We start from the raw sequence: 6,611 nt of genomic DNA on the forward strand, positions 1-6,611 counted from the left end.
TCACTCGACAAACCATCTGGATGAGATTTCTCCCCCTGATGGCGGCTGAAAATTGCGAAACAGAACGTGTAGTCACTGACTCTACTACTACTTAAGTAGGTCACCAATTTTATTGTAACTAGCGACTAAGATGAGCCTGCTATGACAGCATGGACTGAGTTAAATATGTGCGAACGTTAAGACAAACGTTTTTTTTTGTTGGTATGTTGTCATGTTTAAGAATGCACATGTGTATGTTAGTGTTATAATATGGTCTAGTAGTCGGCCTGATCGGGCTAATAGTTTGCGAGATCAGCCGCGTACAGACACACAAACACACATGAGTGAAAACATAATCCACCGCCCTGGAGGAGATAGTGATCATCAATGCACTGTATCAGAATAATGTGCGGTAACCCTGAGGTAGTTATGGTTATACATCACCAGCAATATCCAGTTGTCTCCAGTAAGAGCAATACTTTTTACATGTTCCAACTCCACTGCTTGCTTCCATACAACTAATGTATTCTTTGCATTTTATCCTCATTCTTATTTCACATGCATCACACGTTACATGAATATGCAAATTTGGTGGAATAAGTAATGTCCATAATACAAGGTATAATGCAAATAGGGTAATTAAAGTTATAATACAAGTAAGAGGTACTAAATAGCAATTAAGTAATTAAGTGTAGATAAGTTAAGTAAACCTTACAAGTGTGCAAAAACAGCATCAATATACACAAACATTGGTGCAATGAATGACCCTTATAATTTTGAAATTTCCATTGCTCCTGTCCCTGGGTTAATGAGGTAGGATATACTATATCTATGCTGTAGCCAAAAACTAAATACACAGAATATAAAACAGGCAATACAGAATATAAATGGATGAATAAATCAGCATGCATCCATTTTCTGACACAGTTAGAACAGCAGACAGGTCTGTCAGTCCAGCGACTTGTGCCTGGGGACCTCACTACCGAGCAGCGAGACTCCTAAGGCCAGGGACATTCATATGAATGATGGTGCTGTTTGGTAGAAGGTCGCTGCTATTCGAGCGCCCGCTCTTTGTTTTGCAGTTCTCTGTTTATCATACTGTTTATTGTCACTTTTCTTACACATATCGGAGGCTGACTTCATCGGAAGAAAATGGCAGGCATCTTGAAGCCTGCAGGGCGGCGGGAACAACAGCCTGGGAGCGGAAGGGTCCGAAAATATCCGCAAACACTCCCGTCGGCATGGTGGTCTGCACCATGCTCTGGGGAGGACCGTGGCCCGGGATGCTATCAGGGCCTACAGCCTTAATTATGGATGCTCACTTACTTGAAGCCTCTGCACACGTATAGCCTCCGAGGATGTTTAATGGACTGGCTTCCTCAGGTGGGGCTATCTCCGGCTTAGTTGGGGCTGTTTATCTCAAACCGAGGAGTGACAAAGGTGTTCAGCTCACTGGGGCAGTGGAAAGGTCCCCAGTCCCCACAGCTGTGCTGTAGTACCAGTCGCTCGAAAGGCCTTCATGACCTGTGATGTTAGAGCGGCTGGCTGGTCTGTAGTCATTTTTTGGGGTCGAACATACCCAGCATGGAGAGCCAGGATGGTCAGCACATTAATATCATGTATTCCAGGTTCTGAGAACAAAAGGGCACATTCCTGCACCAGGAATTGTTTATCACCCTGATCTTTACCAGAGCGATGCATTTGAGAGCTCATGCAAGTGTGTGACCTTCACACACGCACGCACACGCACGCACGCACGCACATACACGCACCACGCACGTACTCACACGCATGCACACACACACACACACACACACCGGGACGCACTCACAAACGCGGGCACATACACACACACACACACACACACAGTCACACATGTGCACATGCATACTCTATAGGCCACATAATGCACAATGGTTTCGTAATGAATAAAAGAAAATAAACCTTGATCATCAGTGTGTGGCGTGTGTGTGTGTGTGTGTGTGTGTGTGTGTGTGTGTGTGTGTGTGTGTGTGTGTGTGTGTGTGTGTGTGCGTGCGTGCGTGCGTGCGTGCGTGCGTGCGTGCGTGCGTGCGTGCGTGCGTGCGTGCGTGCGTGCGTGCGTGCGTGCGTGCGTGCGTGCGTGCGTGCGTGCGTGCGTGCGTGCGTGCGTGCGTGCGTGCGTGCGTGCGTGCGTGCGTGCGTGCGTGTGTGTGTGTGTGTATGTATGTGTGTGTGTGTGTGTATGTGTGGGTAATGAATGTCAGTGGGGCTCAGATAACATCACTGCAGACAGCATAAGGTAAGTGAGGACATCAGGTGGTCATTATTGGTATCTGCAAGGCTTAGCTGCCTGGTGATTCTCTGTGGCTCCTTAATCCACCATTTCATTTGTGCTTCACTGTGGCTTAGTGTGGTTCTCTGTGTTTTAAAACATGTTGTTGACTTGTGAATAACTCCATGTGACTCGTCCTCTGTATTGTTAAATAACCCTCTGCAATCTTAATCCATTAAGAGCCGAGAACGATTGGACAAATGCCTTCTGAATCAGTAGTTCTCACACTCTCACGATTTTTCCAAAAATGTTCAAAAATAGCAGAAGTGACGTGCTGTGTGCTTGAATTTCTGCTATTTTTGAATAGACAACACTGGTCAGTTTCACATTTGTACGTTAACTGTATAACTATTGCTTTAATTTAATTTCATGTCTATAGGCTACTATAATAGTCTTACTGTGTATTCTGTCTTTTTTTTTTTTTTACTTTTTTACAATTCTTTTTTGTTGTTGAATTTCCCATGTGGGATAACTTGATCTGAAGTCTGGAGGTAAATAACCTGTGCTGATCATAATTAATCTTATACCGTAAATATTGCTTTGTCAGCTTGACACCCTTAGTAATACTATAGCACACCTCTCTTCAAGTTTGCTGAATAAGTGCTCCATAATGCACTGTGTCTGTCCTTTGCGGTTGCCAGCGACACCCCACCGCACCAACTGCTAGGGCACTTCAGATCAGCTGGACCAGATCTCAACGTGGGGTTCCTTGGGGGGGGGGGGGCGGGGGGGTGAGACAATATTTCATTTTTTTTTTTTTTCAAATTTGTTTCGAAAACAGCAGATGTGTTTTGGATTGGCTATTTTCAAATAGGCAAAATGGGAAACTGATTTTGATGATATTAACACATTTTGGTGGGAACCTTCAGTGGGAACCTTCAGCCGAAAGGTTCCCACCAAAATGTGTTAATATGGCATCAAAACCAGTTTCCCATTTTGGCTATTCTAAACACATCCGCTGTTTTCGAAAACAAATTTGAAAACAAAAAAGGACATATTGTGAACACAGTCTCACACACATCCTGAAATATTAGAACTCTCTGTACTCAATAGAAACATAACAAGACATGATCTAATAACGGCCTGACTTCCATGTGCACAGTGCACTCAGTCAGTGCACGGAGGTCAATCTGGAGCCATGTGGAACTCCAGATATGGGCAAGACGGACGACATATGACATCAGTCATATCTGGGCAAAAATGTGGTTATTGTGTGTATTCTTATTATTTGTATTTAATGTTGTCCTGCATAATACAGGCTATTGTAAAGGGTGTATACTATGATGACCCAAAAGCCTCATATCTTTAGACTAGTGGTTAGCTTTCTACGCGGGAGACCTGGGTTTCGAATCCCTGGCGTTACACATACAGTACATAAAATGGTGCATTTATATAGCGCTTTTATCCAAAGCGCTTTACATAGATTGTGCATTACATTCACCCACACACACACCAATGGCGGAGGAAACCATGCAAGGCACCATCCTGCTCATCAGTAGCAATTAGGGGTTCAGCGTCTTGCTCAAGGACACTTTGACACTAACTCTGGGGGAGCCCGGGATCGAACTGGGTACCTCACGGTTCCCATCCGGCCACTCTACCAGCCACTCTACCCCTGAGCCACTGCTGCACTAGGCCTACAATACATACATACCCTATCTACGTACTATGTATACATAGTACATATATATACATACAACATACATCATGCTGAACATAATAATACATTTTATTTGTATTGCACTTTACATTTAAAACAAATCTCAAAGTGCTGCAGTACATAATGTAGTACATGCATACATAGTGTAGGTGTAACTACGTGCATTTACTCAAGTACTGTACTCAAGTACAATTTTGAGGTATTTGTACTTTACTTGAGTATTTCCAATTTCCAATACTTTTAGTTCTACTCCACTACATCTCAGAGACAATACTGTACTTTTACTCCACTACAATTATTTGAAAACTTTAGTTACTTTGTAGATTTTTTTTATTTTTACAAAACATGCAGTAACCACTTCAACCCTATATACATTTTGGCCATTTGAAAATAGACGATCTACAAGCTCACAATGCGTCGCGATGCGACGCATTGTGAGCTTGTAGATCTGCTATTTTCAAAAGATTTTTATACATTTGAAAGGTTGTGGAATGGGACATTCTGCATAATGAATACTTTTACTTTTGGTGCTTTAAGTACATTTTGATACCAATGCGTTTGTACTTTTACTCAAGTACATTTTGAATTCCGGACTTTTACTTGTAACAGAGTATTTCTATATTACAGTATTGATACTTTTACTTAAGTAGAAGAATTGAGTACTTTTCCCCCCACTGTGCAAACATGCATGCAAGCATACATACAGATACAGTATAGCTTACATAATGGTGGACAAACGCTGTTCCATACAGATGACCCCCATATAGTGGCCATGGCGTAAACATATGCTACTTTTTTATTATTATTGTTGGTGAAAATCCTGAACATTGAAACACTGTTTCTGATAGAGAAGGAAAGGCATATCAGATGAATGCTCTGAATGTAAAATTACAGGACCCGTGGAACACTCATGCAATTTCTGAAATAGCCTATTAGTGAAGAGAGAATACAATTAGCTCAGAAGATAAGGCAGGAAGAGGATGGACGCTAGTGGGGGTATTCTGGGAACAACAGGAGATGGGGGACGGTACCAGTGGTGGAAAAAGTATACTCAAGTCTCAAATTTAAGTTAAAGTATCAATACTGAAATGTAGAAATATTCTGTTACAAGTAAAAGTCCGGAATTCAAAATGTACTTGACTGAAAGTACAAAAGTATTGGTATCAAAATGTACTGAATGTACCAAAAATAGAAAACGTACTCATTATGCAGAATGTCCCATTTCAAGTTTTCAAAGGTATAAAAATATTTTGAAAATAGCAGATCTACAAGCTCACAATGCATCGCATCTATGTAGTGGAGTAGAAGTATAAGTAGTGGAAATTGGAAACACTCAAGTAAGGTACAAATACCTCAAAATTCTACTTAAGTACAGTACTTAAGTAAATGTACTTAGTTACTTTCCACCACTGGACGGTACACACAGAAAGCAATAGTGGAATATCTGGAGGAGATGGATAATGGAATTTTCTTTTCTTTTGCATTATTAAATTACAATTTAAGTATGCAGGCTTTATCATACTGTATCAGTATCAGCAATATCTGCCTTAAAATGCAATATCGGTATCAAACCCATATCAAAATAGTATATTAGATTTAGGCAATATTGTTTTTTTTTATTCTACAATATTTATGCCGATTCAATCAGCGTTTTCGGGGGAAGCTTTCAAAAGGGTCAACATTTGGGGAAATGTTAAAGCAGCCCTATGCAACTTTTTTTAATGAATAAAATGTAATTTTGTCCAATCTGTATGGTAGAGTATGTTAATACAATGTAATTTATACAATTGGGGTGGTTTTATTTTGTCTCCCTGCTCTTCTATTGAGACATTCAGGTCGTGTCAAAGGTCATGATGTCTCACCTAGACACAGGATCTGACACGGAATTTGACCTGATGGTCAAGTTTCAATTTATCCCCTGAGCAAGCAGGCCGGCTCTATTAGCTCAATGGTAAAAAGAAATGTCAGCACTTAGGCAGGAAACCAAGTTCAAATCTGGGGTAGAAGAGGAAAGTTACATAGTGCTGCCTTAAGTAAAAAATACGTACCATACATTTAAGTTGTTTTAATATGTGCATCATTAGGCATAATAAATCAGATAATAAGAATGCACAGGTTTTTTTTTATAAGTCTGCAGAATCACAGTTACTGTATAACAGGCATAAGACAAACCCTACTGAACCTCTATTGCAATATAGTTTCTGTATCTGTCGTTTTCACCATGCAATGAATTGGTAAATGTCAAATAAGCCAACGTGTCAAAATGGGGCATCCCTAAATGTTTACCATTGAGTTAATAGAGCCTTCCTGCTTGCTCAGGGGATCAATGGAATCTTGACCATCAGGTCAAAATTCGTCTCTTCTAAATGTCTCAGTAGAAGTCAGAGCAGGGAGACAAAATACAACCACCCCAATTGTATAAGATAATATATTAACATACTCTACCATACAGATTGGACCAAATGACATGCTATTCATTAAACAAAAGTTGCATAGTGCCCCTTTGAGTATTATTTCTATATTGTTTAATAATGATGACCTGGGCTATGATAGACTGTAAAATGTAGAGGCAGTATATACTCCGGTACAGTAGGTGGCGGTATGCACCTAAAAGCAATGGTTGCAGAGGTTGAAGAAGAACCGGTTTGACCCGGAAGT

This window comes from Gymnoscopelus braueri, assembly GCF_963280865.1.
Source record: "Gymnoscopelus braueri genome assembly, chromosome: 22".
Lineage (NCBI taxonomy): Eukaryota > Metazoa > Chordata > Actinopteri > Myctophiformes > Myctophidae > Gymnoscopelus > Gymnoscopelus braueri.